Here is a 22,341-nt window from a genome sequence, read left to right as displayed (position 1 = left end):
TAGTTATTTCTTTACAGATATATCATTACTGTTCTACCCTAGAAGCTGAGAAGCTGAAAATTCCAAGCAATAATTTGGTAGAATCATATTTTAGAAATATATCTCAAGCTTTAGTGAGAAGACAGGATTTAAGAAATACAAAGCTGGGATCAGGCAAACAAGCAGATGTGAACTGAGATTTTGCAGGCAGAAGATAATGAACACCTGAATTAAGGGTGTGTAGGGCTGTAGGAATGTAGAGTCAGAAACAGGAGATATTTCTTTGTGTCCTTATCAGTACTGGGTATTGTTTTCTAAATCTGCTAATTTGACAGGTGAGCAATGTTATTTAGTCGCTTAGATTTTAATGTCTCCCATTACTAATAAAGAAGAAAATTTGTTACTTAATTAATTCTTTTGCTTAAGTGTTTAATTTTTCTTTAATTTTGTTCTATATTTTGTGGTGCTGGGATTGAACCCAGGGCTCTACACATGCTAAGCCTGTGTTCTTCCACTGAGTTATATCCCCAGCCCCCTGCTTAGTTTTTTGAATTTAATTTTTCTTTCATAGATTTTTTAGACCTTAAATTTATAAGAGGTTCAAGTTACTGAGATTAACTAACACAGGCAATAAGAGCATTTGAACATGCAAAACCAAATAGAGAAGTTGAAATGCAGTGTGGTTCTATTTTACTTTAATGCAAGGCATTAACTTTGGTCTGACCTTCAGCTTTGATTTGCACAAAATTGCCTGGGAGACAGAATTTACTGACTCAGCATAGACCAAAGGACTTATGTTGGAAGAGTCCAAAAAATTAATTCTAAAGAATGGAGTAAATTCTTCCAGAATTTAATCAATTTTAAGGCTCAGGAAAAAAAAAATTAAATGAGACCAGGAGAACAATCCACAAGTAAACTCCACTGCCATATTTTTTCTTGGTGTTTATTATATAATAAGCAAAGATAATAGCAATAAAGGACTTACTGTTTTTTAAAAGAAGTTAGTTCATTCACCATTCCATCACTATAACACATATCTTGTTTTAATTTTCTTAAACTTTAATCTTTGTGTTTGTGTAGTCTGAGTTTGATGACCTACTAGTGTTTGGGAATTCATTCAAATGAACTTCTTCCATCTTAAGTGCCTACCTCTATAGAAGCAGAGGATTTTCTGGAGCAGTAATAGGCTCTATCCCATTACTACTGCTGTGCTATGCTGAACAATTTCTTTCCATGGTCCAAAAAATTTTACAACCTACATTTACATTTGAAAGATGTGCAAATAACATCTTGCAATCACATTACAAATCATTTTGCTCTTAGTCATTTCCTTTTCTTCTGTTGCTTTCAGATACTTGTATAAAAGTAATGGAGTATGCATTGTAGCATTATGAAAAGTACTCTTGAATCAGATCTGAGCTTTTCTCTTAGCCCTATAACTTACAAATCACACATTTAGAGCAATCTTTTTGAACTTCCATTTTCTTTTCTGTAAATAAAAAAAATTACATGTTTCTTATAAGGTTTAGATAATGTCAAGTCATAGATTATGCACTCAGTGAATGTGAATTTGCAGTTAACCTATGAGTTGTTTTTAAATATGACTGTCTGTAAAGTCAATTATGAATTGACTTTATGGGTATGGCCAAAAAGATCAATACAGAAAAATCCATGCATAGTTTAGCTTTCCTGAGCACATGTGAGACTGCCTTTGATTAATGGCTACAGTCAATATCTAAAATACTTTTACCTTTTCCCCTAGTACTGCCTCCAACTCTAAAAATCGCTTAATTGTGAAGGCTAAAAAATAAAATGAGACAAAAATTTTAAGCCTTATAAATAAGAAAAGAGGAATTTATGAAATTATAAATATTTGTTGAAACTATGAGTATAGTACTAATTGCCTCCAAATTTGCTTACTGTTTTCTCATGTGTATCATCTACTTATGTTTCCTAGCACTAGTCTCTGCCTGACACACTAAATATAACATGGAGCCCTGTGGGTGTGTCCCTTGCTGCTCATCTCTTGGAGGAAAAGGGGAAAAAATATCCAACATTATTTGCAAAACCAGGTTCTGGAAATTTGGGATGGATTTTGGTTGTCACCAATGCTAGAACCAGTAGAATCCTGAGTTTCTTGCAGACATCTTCCTTTTCTCTCAGCATAAACCACAGATGGACTCCTCATCCTGAGTTGGGCTCATGCTGCCCCTGGACCTGTGGTCATCTAGTTTTCCTTTTTGATAAATTTTAAGGCTTAAACTATTGTAAACTAAATGCTTGGTCCTAACATGTCCTCTGTTCTCTCTGATTTGCCTCAGGGATAGTCACTCACAACTACATATGTGAGTTCTTCTTTAAGGTAAAGTTCAACTATTTGATTCACTCTTTTAGTCTAGTGTGTGGGCCTCTTCTCTTAGAAGGCCATTATAGACTATAGTCTATACTGTAGTCTATATTATAGCCTATATAAGCTATAGTCTATAATAGCAGTAGTTTCTTTCAAATTTGAACTGTTTGCTTCCTGTGATGTCTCCATTTTAATTGTTATTTTTGGTCTGCAGGGTTCCTGAGTTTTTCAGCTTAGCTGTCTGTCAGAAACAGATAAGACATGAGTTCAATGACCACCTGACTTTTGACTCTTTGAGTCATTCCTCTGAAATGTCAAGTCAAAAATCTAGGTGACAATTGATTTAGGTAATCAACTGAATTCTAAGACTATTCTATTGATTAAAAAAAAGACATTTACATAGACTCAAAGTATCTAGTAAAAATTCACCAATTAATTATGAAAAGAAAGCCGGTAAGTTTACTGTTAAACTTGGCAGACATCACTTTCACTGAGTGATCAAAATTCACATCACCAGTAACAGGACAAATAGACATCAAGTGCTTCCTGGTTAGAAACACTGATAAGAACACAATAACACATAGCATCTCTGCACAGCCTACATTAAATTACAAGGAAACATCAGATAAATCTACAATGGGGAACATACTACAAAATAGTTGGTCTGTATATTTCAAAGATATCAGTGTTATGAAAGCCTATGTATTGTTCCAGACTAAAGGACAAAAAAGAGGCATAAAAATTAAGCATAAAGTGAGACCCAGGGGTGGGGATGTAGCTCAGTGGCAGAGCACTTGCCTAGCATGTAGAAAGCCCTGTGTTCAAGTCCCAGCACTGCCAGAAGAGTGTGACTCAGAATGAATCTTAAGATCATGGTTTTGTTTTTCTGCTGTAAAAGAAATTATTGGAACATTGGTAATATTAAATTTAAGGTTATAGAGAATGAATAATAATGTTGTTCAAGATGAAATTTCCTGATTCTTGTCCTTTTATTTTGGTGGCACATCTGTAAATCCTACTGCAATCCTAGCTACTCAGGAGGCAGAGATCAGGTAGGTCATGGTTCAAAGCCAGCTTTGGCAAATAGTTCGTGAGACCCTATCTCAAAAAACCCCTTCACAAAAAAGGGCTGGTGAATGGCTCAAGGTATAGGTCCTAAGTTCAAACCCCAACACTGAAAAAAAAAAAAAAAGAAGAAGAAAGAAAAAGAAAAAGGAAACAAAAGAAATACAAACTGAAAGACTGAGGATGTATCTCAGTGGTTGAGCAGTTGCCTAGCACGTGCGAGGCCCTGGGTTCTAGACCCAGGACCAAATATATGTATACACACACACACACACACACACACACACACACACACTGAAGTATGCGAGGTTAAGTGGTATGACATCTGCACCTTTTACTCAAGTGGATCAGAAAAATATATACATATATAGAGGAAGTTAAGGTGACAAAATTTTAATAACTATTTGTCTCAATAAAAAGTATACAGGAGAATTTTGTACTGTTGCTATAACTTTTTGTTTTTTGTATATTTGATATTTTCTAAAACCTTGAAAATATATCATTAATGTTTAATAACATCAATACTTTAAAAAACAATCCAGACATGATGATGCATACTTATAATCTTAGCAGTAGGTATGTTTAGGCAGGAGGATCTCTAGTTCAAAGCCAGCCTAGGTTACATAGCCAGAAAGTCTCAAAAATAAAATAAAAAACAGGCTGTGAGAGTTACTTTTGCATCACTCTGACAAAATACCTGGCATAAAAACCTTAAAGGAAGAAAGATGTATTTTTGCTTACAGTTTCAGAGGGTTTGTTGGGTCTGGAGACCTAAGGCAGATGAGTGAGTATCCCATCCCCCATGGAGAGCACTATCATTCCTGCATCCTGAAGAGATGGAGGCCTGCATTCCTGCATCCTAAAGGAGAGATACAGAGTCTGATAGATCTGCCACAGGGCTGATGAGCAAAATGCTCTCAAGATTGTTTCCTCTCCTCCAATAAAGGTGCAAACCAAATCAGATCACCTGAGAAAACCCTCAAATCCATGGCCACCTAACCCAGAGTTAGAACATCCATAAAAATCCCCGCCTTCACCTGAGCAGTGAGCTACTGGCGTCCGGGCTCCACTGCGCTTCTCTAGCTGTAGCCTTTCCCTTCTCTCTAATAAATCCCATTTAATATACCGGCTTTAGCTCATCATTCAGCTGCCTCACGAGCCAGTTCTCTGGCCTGTGAAGGCAAGGGCCCTCTACACCAGCATGTAACAGGTTCATGACAAGATCATGTGGTATCCCACATTTGGATAGGACACTACAGCAACAAGGGCATCTGGCTGCAGGTGCATGTGTGGAGGACGTCTCTTCACTCCTACCAGACAGGAAGCAGAGAGAGAGATAGGAAGGGGCCAGGAGAAAGACACCTCTAAGAACCACCTTCAGTGACCTACTTCCTCCAAGCAGGCCTTATCTCCTGAAGTTTCTAGAACAGCACCCTCAGCTAGGGATGTAGGCTTTAACACATAAGTCTGTGGGGAATATTTCTTATTCAGACCATAACAGACATGATTTCTATGAACTGAGAATGAACACAAGAAGTCATTGAAGCAGGGATCAGCTGACATATTTTGGGAACAGCTAAACAGTAAATGTCTTAGGCTTTGCGGGTCACATGGTCTCTGTTTCAACTCACTCTGCTGCCATAGTTGGAAAGAAGTCATTGCCAATACAAAAAAATGAATACACATGGCTTTGTTACAAGGAGGACTCTACTGGCAAAAACAAGTAGAATGGATTTGATGCAAGGGTTGTCATTTGCCTACCTCTGCGTTAGACTATGGAATCTTTGACACCCAGTGTGGTGTCTTCTGATTTATCTCTGTTTTTGTATTCTCAGGACAAGACTTACCACTGAGGAAGTCCCCAACAAATGTTTGTCAGTTAAATGACAAACTCTCTTAGTCTGGGTTTTGATTCTCACAGACAGTATACTTAACCAAATCACTTGCTACCTCTTTCCACGGTCAAAAGAATTTACCCTTAAATAGTAATGCAAATTAAGCTTGCTGAAATACAGAAGTATACTATTCATGTGAAGAGAGTCACACTGATGGAAATTCCCATCAGGTCATGGGAAAGAGTACATTCTGCTATTTACTGGAAAACTTGTGGGAGTTTCCTATAATCCTTCCATAGAACATGTGATACTGAGATTTTCTTTTTCCTAACAATCTTACTTTGGGTCCCTGACCAAAAGGAATTTGGAAATCCTGGTTGGGAAGACATAACACAGACACAAATGAACATTTTATAGAATAGTTAAACGTTCTTGCATATACCTGAAGACTTTTATTTTCTTCTTTCTACCTCAAGATTTATATGTCATTGATCAATTAGAAGTCATTTCCATTTTAATTTAATAGTATTCTTTTGTTTGTTTTTTTAACTCAGAGCCTCATACTTGCAAGGCATGTTTTTTTTTCCTTTTCTTTTTATCATTTTTATATTTACTTACATTATGTACACATTGTTTGTTCCACCTCTCCCTCCCCCTCATACTCCTCCACCCTGGTTCCAGGCAGAACCTGTTCCAACCTCTTGTTCTCTGATTTTGTTGAAAATATAGGAGATAATAAGAAAGACAGTGTTTGGCTAGTTTGAGATAAAGGTAGCTATATAGAGAGATTCCTAGCATTGCTTCCATGCACTTGTGTAATGCAACCCACATTGGTTCGTCTCTGCCAGACTTCTTCACTACTTTCCGGTCACCTTCCCATATTGACCTCCGTCAGTTTAAGATTACTTTATTCGCTACTCTACAGTGGGCCCATCAAATACTCTAGAGTTTTGGCTTTCCTACCTTTCCCTATTCCTCCTGTATTGTCCTCCCCTTAGCATGTGACCCATGTCCAATTATATTACTGCATTTGTTTTAGATCTAAAATCTGTATATGAGGGAGAACATATGACTTTTGGTCTTCTGAACCTGGGTAACTTCACTTAAGATGATGTTCTCCAGTTCCATCTATTTACTTGCGAATGACAAAATTTCATTATTCTTTGTGGCTGAATAAAATTCCATTGTGTATAAATACTACATTTTTTTAATCCATTCATCAGTAGTGGGGCATCTTGGCTGTTCCTATAGCTTGGTTATTGTGAATAGTGCTGCAATAAACATGGATGTGCAGGTGCCTTTGTAGTAACCTGAGTCCCATTCCTTTGGGTATATCCCTAGGAGTGGGATTGCTGAATCATATGGCAGATCTATGTTTAGTTTTTTTAAAGAAGCCTCCATATTGTTTTCCAAAGTGTTTGTACTAGCTTTATTCCCACCAGCAATGTGTCAGGGTTCCTTTCTCCCCACATCCTCACCAACATTTGTTGTTGGTGGTGTTTTTGATGATAGCTATTCTAACAGGAGTGAGGTAGAATCTTAGTGTGACTTTGATTTGCATTTCCATCATGTCCAGGGATGGTGAACATTTTTTCATGTATTTTTTGGCCATTTGGACTTCTTCCTTTGAAAAAGTTCTGTTTAGTTCACTTGCCTACTTCTTTATTGGTTCTTTAATTTGGGGGAGTTTAGTGTTTTGAGCTCCCTATATAATTTGGTTATCAGTCCTTTTTCTGATATATAGCTAGCAAATATTTTCTCCTGCCCTGTGGGTGGTCTCTTCAGTTTAGAAACCATTTCTTTTCTCATGCAGAAGCTTTTTAATTTTATGTAGTCCCATTTGTCCATCCTTTCTCTTAGTTGCTAGGCTGCTGGCATTCTACTGAGAAAGTCTTTTTCTATACCTAATGCTTCTAAAATATTCTCTGCTCTTTCGTGTACAAACTGCAAGGTTTGGGGTCTGATATGAAGGTCCTTAATCCACTTTGAGTTGATACTAGTACAGGGGGATAGGCATGAATCTAGTTTTAGCTTTCTGCAGGTAGATAGCCACTTTTCCCAGCAACATTTGTTAAAGAGGCTGTATTTTCTCCATTGTATGTTTTTAGCATGTTTGTCAAAAATAAGGTGGGCATAGCTGTGTGGATTGATACCTGAGTCCTCAATTCCACTAAGTCTTCATATCTGCTTTTTTTTTTTTTTGCCAGTATCATGCTGTTTTTTATCACTATGGCTTTGTAGTATAATTTGAAGTCAGGTATTGTGATACCTCCAGGATATTGCTCTTTTTTGCTGAGTATTGCTTGGCTACTCATGGTCTTTTGTGCTTCCAAATGAACTTTAGGGTAGATTTTTCAATCTCTGTGATGAATGTAATTAGGATTTTGATGGGAATTGCATTAAACATGTAGATTGCTTTTGGTAGTATAGTCATTTTTATTATGTTGATTCTGCCAATCCATGAGCATGGGAGATCTTTCCATCCTCTGTAGTCTTCCTTGATTTCTTTTTTCAGTGGTTTGTAATTCTCCTTATAGAGGTCATTTACCTCCTTTGTTAAGTTTATTCCTATGTATTTTTTTTTTGAGGCTGTTGTAAGTAGAACTGTTTTCCTGTATTCTTTCTCAATGTGTTCATTATTGGTGTATAGAAAACCTACTGATTTTTGTATGTTGATTTTGTATCCTGCTACATTGCTGAAGCTGTTTTATAGTGTCTGTGAGTTTTGGGTGGAGTTTTTTGGTCTTTGAGGTATAGGATACTTTGACAGTTTCCTTACCTATTTGTATTCCTTTTATTTCTTCTTCTTGCCTTATTGCTCTGCCTAGGAATTCCAGGACTATGTTGAATACGAGACTGGAGAATGGGTATACTTGTCTCCTTCCTGACTTTAGGGAAAATGGTTTCCATTTTACCCCATTAAGTATGATGTTGACTATAAGTTTGTCATATATAGCCTTTATAATGTTGAGGTACATTCTGTCTATTCCTAGTTTTCTTAGAGCTTTTATCATGAAATGGTGTTGAATCTTATCAAAGGCTTTTAGTGCATTTATTGAGATGATTGAGTGGTTTTTGTCTTTGCTTCTATTGATGTGCTGTATTACATTTATTGATTTGAGTATGTTGAACCATTCCCACAACCCTTGGATGAAGCCGACTTGGTCATGGTGAATGTTCTTTCTGATATGTTGTTGGACTTGGTTTGCCATTATTTTATTGAGGATTTTTGCATTGATGTTCATTAAGGACAAGTTCTGTAGTTCTCCTTTTTGGATGTGTCCTTGTCCAGTTTTGGGATGAGTGTAATGCTGGCTTCATAGAATGAGTTAGGCAGTTTTCCTTCCCTTTCTATTTTGGGAAAAGTTTAAGGAGTGTTAGTATTAGTTCTTCTTTGAAGGTCTGGTAGAATTCAGCTGAGAATTCATCAGGTCCTGGACTTTTCATTTTTGGGAGACTTTATTGCTGCTTCAATTTCATTAAGTGTATGGATCTATTTAAGTGGTTAATATCCTCCTGGTTCAGTTTTGGATGGTCATAAGTATTTAGAAATTTGTCCACTTCTTTAAGATTTTCCAATTTATTGTAGTATGGTTTCTCAAAGTAGCCTCTGATGATTCCCTGGATTTCATTGATGTTTGTTTTTATCTTTCCTTTTTCGTTTCTGATTTTACAGTTTTGGTCTTTTCCCTGCTCATTTTAGTCAGATTTGACAGGGGCTTGTCTCTCTCTCTCTTTTTTTCTTCTGTTCAAAGAACCAGCTCTTTGTTTCTTTGATGTTTGTATTTTTTTTTTTTTGGTCTCTTTTTCATTAATTTTGACCCTTATTCTTATTTTTTCTCTCCTTCTGTTTGTTTTTGGGTTTTGCTTGTTCTTGTTTTTCTAAGAGTCTAAGATGTAGCATTAGGCCAGGTTTTGAGATCTTTCTGTCATTTTAATATATGCATTGCTATAAACTATCCTCTTAGGACTGCCTTTGCTGTGACCATTTGGATCTGGTAGGTTGTGTTTTCGTTTTTATTAGCTCTCAGGAAACTTTTGATTTCTTCTTTTATTTCTTCTGTGACCCACTGATCATTAAGCAATGTGGTTATTCAGCCTTCAATTGTTTGCATATTTTCTGCTGTTATTTTTGTTGTTGAGTTTTAGTTTTAATGCCTTGTGATCAAATAGAATGTAGGGGGTTATTTCTATTTTCATTTATTTGCTGAGGTTTGCTTTGTGCCCTAAAATATGATCTATTTTGCAGAAAGTTGTATGGATTACTGAGAAGAATGTATATTGTGCTGTTGTTGGATGAAATATTCTGTAGACATCAATTAGTTCCATTTGATCTATGGTGCTATTTAGTTCTAGGATTTCTTTGTTGATTTTCTTTTGGATGACCTATCTATTGGTGATAGAGGGGTAATAAAGTCTCCCACTACCACTGTGTTGGAGTCTATGTGTGCTTTTAAGTCCTATAGTGTATGTTTGATGAAATTGGGTGCACTGACCTTGGGTGCATATATGTTGATAATTGTTATTTCCTTTTGATGTATTGCCCCTTTTATTAGTATGAAGTGTCCTTCTTTGTCTCATTTGACCAATATAAGTTTGAAGTCTACTTTGTCTGATATAAGTATTGCTACTCTTTCTTTGGGGGCCATTGGCTTAGTAAATCTTCTTCCAGCCTTTCACCCTAAACCAGTGTTTCTTTCTGTCAATAAGATTAGTCTATAAAAAACTGATTGTTGGATCTTCCTTTTTGATCCAGTTTGCCAAATGGTGTCTTTTCATGAGGGAGTTGAGTCCATTGACATTCAGTGTTAACATTGATAGGTATGTGGTGATTACTGCCATTTAGTTGTTTTTGTTGTTTAAGGAATTGATTGTGTACAGTCGAGTCAATGCTATTCCCTGATTCCCTGATTACTTGTCCTTTCTTCTCCTGTGGTTTGATATTTCCTGTCTTCTTTTGGTTTTGTTTGCTTTCATCTTCTGGGTGTAGAATTCCTTGTAGAATCTTCTGTAGTGGTGGCTTGGTGGTCGTGTATTGTTTTAGTTTTCTGTTTATCATTGAAGATTTTTATTGCTCCATCAATTTTGAATGATAGTTTTGCTGGACAGAGTATCCTAGGCCTGAAGTTATTTTTATTCAGTGCCTGAAATAACTCACTCAATGTGCCTCTTGCTTTTAAGATTTCCATTGAGAAATCTGCTGTTATTTTGAGGGTTTACCTTTATATGGTTATTTGTTTTTTTCTCTCTTACAGCCTTCAATATTCTTTCTCTGTTCTCTGTGCTTGTTGTTTTAATGATAATGTGCCATGGGAGATTCTATTTTGGTCATGTCTTTTTCGTGTTCTGGATACTTCCTGTACCTGAATGGGCAAAACTTTCTAGAAATTTGGAAAATTTTCTTTTATTATTTTATCAAATATATTAAGTAGCCCTTTGGCTTGCACCTCTTCTCTTTTTTCAATGCCCATGATTCTCAGGTTTGGTTTTTTGATGGAGTCACTGAGTTCTTACATATTCCTTTCACAGCTTTTAAGTTGTTTCACTAAGATTTATTCTGTTTTTTTCTTTAATTTCTATTTTATTTTTGAGCTCTGAGATTCTGTCTTCTACTTGTTCTAGTGGGCTGGAGTGGCCTTCTATTGTGTTTCTTTGTTTGAGTAAAGGGAGTTTTGATTTCCAGATTTCTGTTCCATTCTTTTTTCTGAGGTTTTCCATATATTTGTTGAACTCCTCTTTTATATTTTGTATTGACAATTTTAATTCATATATCTCCCTTTTTATTGTGTCCTTTGTTTCAGTTTGGCATTTTTTGAGACCTCTCTGAGTTCATTTATTTGTTTCTGTGTCTTCTCATGTTCTTTATTTTTGGTGTCTTGAAATTTCTTGAGTGCATCTTGTACGTTCTGGTTAGCCATGTCTAGTATCTTCTCCTTGAATTTCTCAGTAATGTCTTCCAAAATTTCTTCTTTGGAAGAAACTGGGCTCCTTAGTGATATTTATCATTGTTTTGTTGAAGTCAGGAACTGGGTATCCATTTTTTTTCTCACTCTATGCTGTATTGAATTATTTTTTTGAAGAGAGTGGTTTCCATCCCTTCTTCTTCTTCCCATTGCTCCACTTGGTTCTGTGCAACCATGTTTTTGATAGTCTAGTTGGAGGTTTTGATTGCCTGATTTCTTTCCTTGATCTAATTTTTGTGTTGTGACTGACTTGGTTGTTAGCTAGGTTGATATGATGCTCTTTCTGTTCCTGGCCTGGAGATGTAATTTACCAATAACAAATTCATAGGTTCAATGCCAGACCAGTTGTTGTTGTTTACATATCATATAGAAAATCCTTTGATAATAATATCTATTAACAGTTGGAATTGTGGCAGGTAATGGTTATCAGGCTAGTTATAGATTTTGGGGAATTGGTAAATGTGGCACAAAAAGGGGGGGCAGGAAAAGGGGTGGGTAGGTGGGGGAAGTGGTATGGGGGCTGCTGGGTTTTGTTGCCCTTGTGTGTGGGGGGGTGTATTTCTGTTGTAGTGAATGGTGCTTGTGTCAGGGATTGCAAGGGGTGGGGTTGTGTACAGTTGGTACAGTAGACTAGTCAGCAGGTGGTGAGTGTGTATGAAGGAGGGATAGTGTGGTGACAGGTTGGGGGAGATTAGGAGGGGGATGTAAAAATGGGAAAAAGTGGATGAGAAGGGGCAGAAAGAGTAGTTGGGAGAGAGAACAATTGATTGTAGCACAGGAGAAGGAGAGAAAGTGAAAAGACTAAGAATAAGGATAAAAGAATAGTGATAGTGTAGTTAATAATACAGGAATGATAAAAATAAAAGAAAAAAAAACCAATAAAAAACACCAGGCTCAGGAACCTCAGAAATTTCAGTCTTTTGGTAAAAGTTCTGTAGTTATTCCTTAGGTGTCCAGTCCTGGTACTGGCATACAAGTGGAAGCTCTGATGTTGTCTCACCAGGTTACTGGCTTGTGAGTAGTATTTGTTTTTTTCTGTTCACAAGATCAGTTGGAATTGTGAGGTGAGTAAGATTGCCAGCTCGTGAAGGATGGTTAGAGTTGTTTTCACCAGGCACTAGGTGCATTTTCCTTCAGCTGCAGCTCTGTTTGGTCAGCTCCTCTCCCAGCAAGGTAGGGCAATTCACTTTTGCATGCTGTCCTCTGCCCCAGAGATCCACCACTTACCCTGCTCTGGGAGGTTAGCCTGTCACCCAACCTCCACTCTCAGCCTTTGTGCTTTTCCAGATCTCTCCTTCTTGCTAGCTACTTCTCTGGGAGATTGGCTTGTTGTCCCACTCCTGCTCTCAGCCTTTGCTGCTTTATTGGTGTTAGTTCACTAAGGGGTCAATGTTGAGAGTTTGGCTCTTTGTCCCACCCCTGTTCTCAGGGGCAAGATCAGAGGTCCTTCCCCACCTCTGCAGTCAGTGTTAGATTGCAGTTCACTGTTTTGTTTTTCATGAGGCATGTTTTTGATTACTTGAATCATGTCCTCAGTCCTTTTATGCTTTAGTGTTTTAAGATAAGATCTCATACTTTTTTGCCCAAGGCCAACCTCAGACTGGATTCTTCCTATCTATACCTTCTGCCTAGCTGATACTACTGACATGAACCCCTATACTCAGCTTGCTTATTGAGATTGGGTTTTACTAACATTTGCCTTGGATTGTCTGGAACCCATTCTCCTAATCTCTACCTCCCAAGGTGCTGGGATTACAGGCATGCACCATCATGTCTAGCCTTAATACAACTCTTTTGCTATGGATTGAATTATGTTTCCAGAAAATTCATCTGTTGAAACTTTAACTACCAACATGGTTTTATTTGATACTGGGCTTTTAGGAGGTAAATAAAGGTAAATGAGGTCATAAAGTTGGGGTTTATAAGAAGAGACCTCTCTCTCTCTGTTCTTTCTGCCACACCAGTGATGTGAGAAGGTGACTATCTACAAACTGAGAAGAGAGGCCTCTACCAGGAACCAAATCAGCTGAAATCTTCTTCTACATTGGGCTTCCCAGCTTCTGGAACTAGGAGAAGAATTTCTATTGTTAAAGCCACCTGCTTTATGGAATTTTGCTATGGCTTCTTAGCAGACCAATACATTTTTCTCTACCTTGAGTTGCATAGTAGTCTCTTCTTACCACAGGGAATATATTCCAAAACCACCCAGTGGATGTCTGAAATTGCAGATTCTATAAACCCTATATGTACTATGCTTTTTCCTATACATACAGATAGATCTATGATAAAGTATAATTTAAATTAGGCTCAGTAAGAGATTAATAACAATAGCTAGTAATGGAACAGTTATGCAATACACTGTAATGAAAGTTATGTGAATGCAGTGTTTATCTCTTGCTGGGATTTTCCATTTAATGTTTTCAGATTACAGTTAATGTTGGGTAGCTTAAGTAACAGGAAGTGAAACCTTAGATAAGAGGAGACTACTGTAATAATTTTTGTGCATATATTTTCTATTGGTTCCTGTGATGGAACCAATATGCGTCAGCTTGATTATGCCATGTTACTCTAATATTTGGTCAAACGTTATTCCAGATGTTTCTGTGAAGACATCATTTATATGATTTTAACATTTAAATCAGTAGACTTTGAGTTAGGTAGCTTACCCTGCATAGTGTGAGTGGACCTCATCCAATCAGTTGCAGACTTTAAGACTATGAAACTTACCTGGTACATTACAGTATATATAATAAAATGGCAACTATAATTCAAAAAGACTAAGAAACTGAGGGTTGTAGAAGAGGGAATTCTGCCAGTGGACTCAAAGACATTGGGCTCTACTCTTCCCTGGGTCTCTGGCCTATTCTGCAGATGTACCCAACCCCACAGTTCCTTAAAATAAAGTTGTTTGCATACATTGGTTCTGTTTTTGGTCTCTCAACCAGAATATCCCTGCCAGCAGGACAAATAAACTTACCCCTGAGCCTCAGTGGCCTTGCCGGGGGACTCTATTTATTCTAATTCTGTAGTCTATCAATACTTCCCTCTTCTTTTTATGGATATTGTTGATCATTAGCTATGTTAATACATTCAGTAAGGTATAGTCTAATCTTGCTGACTTGATGGGAATTTTGTCTTTCTTGTGACTTTGCCTATAAAACTAGTGGATGATATTATATAGTTTAACTCTTTGAGTCCAATCTTGGTTGCCCAGTATTCAAATTTTTGTGAGACCATCCACCGGAGCACACTGCACTGACAATTATATAAAGTAGACCAGTGTTTTACCTACAGCTGCATTTGAGGTCTGTGTATCAACCATTTCCTGGACACAGCAACTATTTTGAGGATATAAAATGGTGTTTTGGGGAATCTCTTATGCATTTCTGTAATTATTTGACTTGAGTTTAGGTGTCCTGCTGTTGTATTATTTCCCTGTGCCCACATTTGCATATTTCCATTGTGATAAACATCTGCACTCATCCTTTCTTCCTTCCTCCTGTCTCAGAAGATAAAGTGGCCCTCCTACTGCTCAACCCACTGCAATGTGGCTTCTGCTTATCCCCTTCCTCTTCACCTCCTACTGAAATTATCTTTACCGAGAGAATAACACATTAAACTCATCAAATTCAGTGGAGCCTTCTACTTCTAATTATTGGATAAACACTTCTCACAATTCTATCTCCTCTGCTCTTGGATTTCCTGACAATTGTTCTAATTCCAATTTAATATGCCCATATGCCTAACCAATTTTATTATTTTCCTTCACAGGCTCCTCCTCTTTCTCCTACAAATCTTTAATCTTGATTTATTTTCATCTTCAGGCATTGCTTTTCTCTCATTATCTTGCAATGCTGAGTGACTACTAACATGGTTTTAATTCCTCTTTTATGCTTACTTCCAAATCTGTACATTAACCCTAATCTTTCCTCATACTTAGACTATATAACTATCTAGATATAAATTCCTGAGTATTGTAATATTTTGAGATTTCCTACATAAAAACAAAACATTGCTTTTGTTAAATAAACTTTAAATTATTTTTATTCGTTTATTCATATGTGCATCCCTTGTTTGGGCCATTTCTCCCCTCTGCTCCCAAACATTAAATTTCTTAACCATACATACTAGTATAAGATAGAAAATTTTCATGTCACCACAGAGCTATCTTCCATATAATCTTCTTTTAAATTTGTTCAATATAATTAGATATGAAGATTAAAGAGAAAATTGGACACTTCTTTGAACTTGTGAAAAATTAAGTATATAACTGTATCTGGATGAAGGCAATATAATATAATTCAAGCATACATTGAGACTTATAATTAAGCTTATTATTTCTGGAAAATATCAGTTTGGTATTATACCAAACACACTTAAGAATACAATTGACCAAATGTAAATACTTAACATTATCATTATTACAAAAGCAGTTTTTTTCTTTTAAATTAAAAGCTTGTTAAATACAGGAACTAGTGTATGTCATATATTAGGTTGAAAATTTCTTGGGAGCAAAGAATGAATTTTAGATAGTGTTATGGATTAGATTGTGCCCTTGTCAAGTTTGTTTATATAGTGTGTTCTTAACCTCTAGTACCTTAGAATGGACTTTATCTGGAGAGAGGGTCATGGTAGGAGTAAATAAGTTCAAAGAAGGTCATCTGTGGTTTCTAATCCAATATAATTGATGTAGTTGTAAGAAGAGGAGACTTGGACACAGACACCATAGAAGGGTATGATGTGAATAACCACAAGGAACAGTTGGCCATCTACAAGCCATAGAGAAAGTCCTGGAACACACCTTTCCCTCATAAAACTCTGAAAGAGTCAAGCCTGCTGGCACCTTCTTTTTGGAATTTAAAAATGCAAAACAATAAATTTCTGTTGCTTACACCACCCAGCTTGTGGAACTTTTTAAAGCATCCCTATAAAACTTGTACAGATAGTTGGGGTATATAACAGACTCAGTTCTTTTGAAGTTCAGCAGTTGCTTCATAATTGGTTATTTTAAGTGGAAACATCACTCTCTAATCTCAAAACAACCAGTGAATTCCTTAAGACTTAAGTAATACAATCAGGCATGATAAAAAAAAATCAGTCAATATATGTTTGCTTTATTAATCTCTGTGGTTACAACCTGTATTTATAACTTTGGGGGATTATCATCTTTCTTTTAACATTGAAATTTGATTCATAACATAGCTTAGGTATAATACTCAAAAATTATGTCCTTTTGACAGTTGTGTGTACTGTAATGTTGAACCATATTGGATAATAATGTAAAATATTATATAATAATGTAACAATGTTAGAGAATAATGTAACAACAAAATTTCATTATTTGACTCTAATATTCAAGATTTTCAACACTTATTATTTACTGCAGCTTAAAAAAACTTTTTATTTTCTTAAATTTTTTCTTCCTGAGTATTTTTTCTCTTTTGCTTTATATTTTATTTGGGGTAGTGAACTCTTATTAAACAATTGGGTAATTACCATATTTCAGATATTATGGTGTTTATAATTTCCTATTTTATATCATAACCTACTGAATTGGTTATTATTATGTCCACTTTTGAATTGAGAAAATAGAGGATCCGTGAGACTGAATGACCTGCCCAAAGTTTCATAGATAATAAATGACTACCAGGTCATGACTTTTTAGTAATTATTTTTAGTAATAATTAAAATGCAGCCCAGGGACTTGCATTTACCATGTAAACACTCTACCACTGAACTATATCTAGGATATTATTTCCAGTCTCTCACTTTAGTATCTGGTGTTCTTTTACCTAATAAATGTTTGTAGATATCCTTTTACTAATTTTATATAGTTTTAATATTTTGGCTGTAAATAACAGCAACCCTGACACAAACTGGTTTAAACAAAGAAGTTTATTGTCTCATGTATCGTAATTATGGATGTATGGTCTGCTCAATGGCAGGAGTGTATAGATTTGCTCCATCTTCTGATTTATTTATGTTCTAAATATTACCAAGTAGGGTTTATTCTGTGATTTTAAGGGTGATCTAGTGTTCAGGAATTCCATCAACATAATCCTTCACATCATAAGTCAGCTCTAGCCATCAGGTCCAGACAGCAACATCCAAAGAAATTAAAATTTCCTCAGAACTCCCAGTAGATTATATTTTACTTTTTGGCTACTATATTAGTTTTCTATTGCTATCATAGCAGAGTACCACAAACCTAGTATTTAAAATAAATACTTATATCTCAGTTTTGTAGGTCAGAAACACAGGCAGGCTCAACTGAGCTTTTTTCAAAAGGCTGAAGTCAAGGTGTCAGCTGGGCTGGCCTGAGCTTCTATCTGGGGGATCTGAGGAGGAATCTACTTTCTAGCTCAACTAGGTCATTGACAAAATCAGGTTCCCTCTGGTTGTAAGAGTGGTGGGGTTATTAGATGGGGTTACTAGATGCGGCTCCTGGGGACTGCCTGTGTTCTTCAAGTTTTCCCTTGCATCCTTCTTTGGGCTTCAAATCTCTGGCTTTTACTTCCTTCACCATCAGCTGGAGAAACCTCTGTGCTGTCTACTGCTGTGTGATTGGATTTGACCCACACAAATACTCTCTGTATTTTAAGGTTATCTGAGCCTGTAGCATAACCAATCACGGAATGATGTCTCATCATATTCATCATATTCATAGTATTCAGGATTACAGCAGGATATCCTTGGGGGCAGCCTGTACAACTAGAGCTGGGTCACATGCTTTTTTTCTGAACTAATCACTGGCAAGGGGAATGAATCACTGTCGTTTGCTCAGATAGTCTTCTGGGACAGAATGGAAACGTTGGGAATTAAACCACCATGTTCATTATGTCCCCATATTATAATGCTTCTCTTAAAGAAAGCTATCTTTTGGATAGCAACCTATTTTTCTCCTTATTTTTCACAATGAACTGTATGTTTTGGTTAGGATATTGGTTGACTATTACTTTAAACAAAAAAGAGAGATTTTTATGTTAAGCCTGTTTTCCCATGCTATCATTGTAAATTATCTTTAGAAGAGAGAGCTGGGGGAAGAGGGGAGAAATGACCCAAACATTGTATGCACATATGAATAAAAGAAAAAAATATAAAACAAGTGCTGGCAGAGTGGCTCAAGTGGTAAAGAGCTTGCCTAAAATAACAATAAACCCTTTTGCAACCTACTGTTAATAAGTTAATAAAATGGAAAATATAGTCAGTCATCAAAAAAAAGTAATAAAGGAAACAGCAATGAATATTTAAAAAAATAAAAGAGAGCTGGTTAACTTGTGTTGATATATGATATCAGCATTATGACTATATTTAGAATTTCTTGCAGGTCTTTAGGTAAAACTTGTATTAGAACTATGGCATATGTACAGAATATTGCTCCAGTTGTCATAGGAAGTCATAGATATCTGGGAACAACTTTCTACAAGATCACTTTCCACTTAGTATTATCACCTAGAAGCCACTTACGGACTTACCAGTTAACTTTGAATGGTCTCTATCTCTACCTGGCAGAATTCCTCTGCAGGTATTATCTAACTTCTCTTCTCCCTCTTTCTGTCCCATCCTCTCAACAATCTGCTCTGTCTAGTTGCTGGGATGTAAGGGCCATCTAGCTATATCATGTCATTCCACTAATTTATCCAGTGTGTCTTCAGAGGCCTAGCTAATGAGGTAAATACCATTTTTCCTGTGCTCCTCTTTACATGTGACCTTTCAGAAGCTCACATCTTTGCCCAATATGATAACTTTCCTATAAAAAGGAGAACTTTCCATCAGGCAAGAGTACCTAAGTAGAGCCTTTTCCCTCTTAGAACCTCTTCAGTAAGGATCTAGTACCATCTGACAAGAGTAGTCACCAAAATTGGCTAGGTAGGATTGCTTCAGGAGCCTGAACCAGGGGCAGGATTTGGTCCAGGTGAAGTGTATGCTCCCTATTTGGCTTATGTGCTGTCTTCTATGTTAAAGTGAAACTCAGGAGCTGATAAAGTTTTTGAAATAATTCCAGGAAATGAAGTGATAATGAACACATTGGATGGATCTGGGACTTCGATACACAGGGTACTTTTAACAAATTAAAGCTGGAATTGGAATCTGATAGATCTCCACCATTTTCTATTATTTCTGAATTAACTTTTCATTTTAAATGTGAAGAGATGTAGGTTCTATTTATATAGCTTAAGCAGTTAAGCAAAGTAATTCAGACTTTTGGCTCTTAGATAGCCAAAAAGAATACCTGATTTTGAGGGCTGGGGACGTGGCTCAAGTGGTAGAGTGCTAAGCGTGAGGCCCTGAGTTTAAAAACTAGTACCAAGAAAACAAAACAAAACAAGACAAAAACTTAAATTTAAGCATTCATTGTCAATGGAATCACTGACTCACTTTATTGCATTCTAGGCTCACTCTGTAATATTGTAAAATAAACATTTGACACAAATCAATGTTTAATATCTGTAAGTTTTAGGTTTTGTTATAGAGAGATCACTATTTTCTTTTGGTTACTCAAATTATTCATCAAATTTTGGAATTGTCGTTACCGAGTTCATGAATAAGGACATGAAACAAGGTATGTTAACAATATTATATTCTCAAGAATTTTTAAATTACTTGTTACATAGGTTTCCTGTTGAATTATTTAGCTGTAGCTATTTATAAAGGTAAGTTATTTTATATGAGAATTAATAAGGTGAATATCCTATTAGCATAAACTGGTGAATTGTGCCATCTAGTGCCCTATACTAAAAAAACTTGTAATTTTTTTCCCTGTTTTTTAAATTGTTGTGATGGGTAGGAGTACATTGTGACAGTTACAAAAGTTCTTACAATATATCAAATATATTTATTTTTTATCTTCTAGAATATTTAATGTAACAGATTAAAATTAATATAGAAATCTATTTGATGTCGAATGCTGCAGATAAAGAATATAAATATAAAAATGAAAATAAAATTAGGATATGTTTCTTAAAGAATGTGTTCCAGGAATAGGAGAAACTTTGAGTGAATCCCTAGGTATTAGTACATTTATTCCAGCATTTCTAAGACTTCGTACCTCTAGCATAATGTTCTCTATGGATTGCGTGCATTGGTAGGAGTGTGCATTGGAGGAGTAAGAAAATATGTAATGATACTGGAAATACTGGGTAATGAGATTCTTGTTGGTTGATGATGTAAGGGAAGGAATATATTTTGGAGGAATATATTTCTTCTCTTCCTTGCCTTTCCCCTGTCCACAATAATGCCACCACAGGCCCTATCCCAAGAACAAGAGAAATCAGCATTGTTTGTGTGTTTTGGTAAGACAAGGAAAAGATGTACCCGTTTGCATTAAGATAAATAAGAAATGTGAAGAAGAGGGTAGAGAAACATATTTTATTTTATTGTTCTAGTAGCTGAAGTTGATTGATAGAAAGCTTTATTCAATGTCCAGATTTGGGTAGCTTGGGATGCAGGCGCACAGCTATTTGTTGTGATGTGGTCTTGTAATATTTTTGCCTGGATTGGTTTCAAACTGCAACCCTCCCCATCTCAGCCTTCCAAATAGCTAGGAGTACAGATGTGAACCACTGACACTCTGTTGTGTTAGTTATTATACTTGTTCTTAGACCTAGTTAGGTTAACTAGTAAACTTCACTTAAATATTAATCATCTACCATCTTGTGACTTCTATTATTTTCTTGACATTGAATCGCTATTTATTTTTTGTTTGGGGGACTTGCATCCATATCTACAGATCTGTGAAAATGCTTTGCATACTCTCAATGTCTTGTTGATTCAGGTAGCTTATACATACTTGTTATTTACTGGGATTCAGTAGAAGTTTCCTTTACCCATGAAATGTATATGTTGTCAACAACTCCTTTATATGACAGCCATGAAAAGGAAGTATGCTTCATCAGGCACATCTGAGATTTCTCAAAGCATTTATACAACTTAAGTAGGCTTCTTTTCTTTTCTTTTTTTTTTTTTTTTGCAGTCCTGGTGTTTGAACTTAAGGCCTCAAGCTTGCTAGGCAGGTGCTATACCACTGGTTCCACTCTGCAGCCCTTTTTTGTATTGGGTATTTTCAAGATAAGATCTAGCAAACTATTTGCTCAGGTTAGCTTCAAACTGTAATTCTTCTGATCTCTGCCTCCTCAGTAGTTAGGATTACAGGTGTGAGCCACCGGTGCATAGCAAGGGTAGTTATTTTGCTTTGTAGTAAAAAATATGTAACATGAAATTTAACATCTGAACCATTCTTAAGTATACAGTTAAGTAGTGTTAAGTATATTCACATTGCTGTGCAATTAATCTCAAGAATTTGTTCATCCTGCAAAATTGAAACCCTTTACCTCTTAAACAATAATTCCTATTTCCCCCTCTCCAGTCCCTGGCAACCACTACTCTATTTTCTGGTTTTATGAATCTGATTCCTTTAGATACCTCATGTAAATGGTACCAAACAGTGTTTGTCTTTTTGTGACTGGCTTATTTCATATAGAACAATGTCCTCAATACTCATCCATGTTATATCTTGTGATAAGACTTCCTTGCTATTAAAACTAGAGAATATTCAAGGCAATTATTTTTCAAGTAGTTAGACTTTAGTAAGAAAATTTATTTAGTCAATGGGAACTAGAAATCAACTTAATATGGTATATGTATATAACAGAATGATGTGGCTCATTGTATTTAGTAAAATACTGGACAAAGCTGAGACAGAATGCCAACTATCAACAATCTTCTAAAACTACAATAAGGTCCTTTGGGACCATTATGCAAGATAATAATTTTTGAAAATGCCATGAAAGTGTATTCTTAAATTTTTTATTACCAATTTATAAGCTGAACCTCATGAAATTTAAGTTTAATTCCTACATAGCTTCCATTTTGAACACAGTATCAAATTTACCAATTCTAATTTTTAAAGAGTGCATATCATATTTTCAAAAGATGTTTTATTTAGTCTTCATTTTTCTTCTTTAGAAAGAAAAGGTATGTGCTTTACCATTCTACTCACAGTTTTTCCTTTTTTTTTTATTTGGTGGTACTGGGGTTTGAACTCAGGGTCTTGTTCTTGCTCGGCAGGTGCTCTATGACTTGAGCAAGATCTCCAGCCCTCCACTCACACTTTTTAAAAGAACTGGTTCTTTCTTTTACCAATAGATTA

The sequence above is a fragment of the Castor canadensis genome, chromosome 9 (assembly GCF_047511655.1).
Source record: "Castor canadensis chromosome 9, mCasCan1.hap1v2, whole genome shotgun sequence".
Lineage (NCBI taxonomy): Eukaryota > Metazoa > Chordata > Mammalia > Rodentia > Castoridae > Castor > Castor canadensis.
This window is presented reverse-complemented; position numbering follows the sequence as displayed.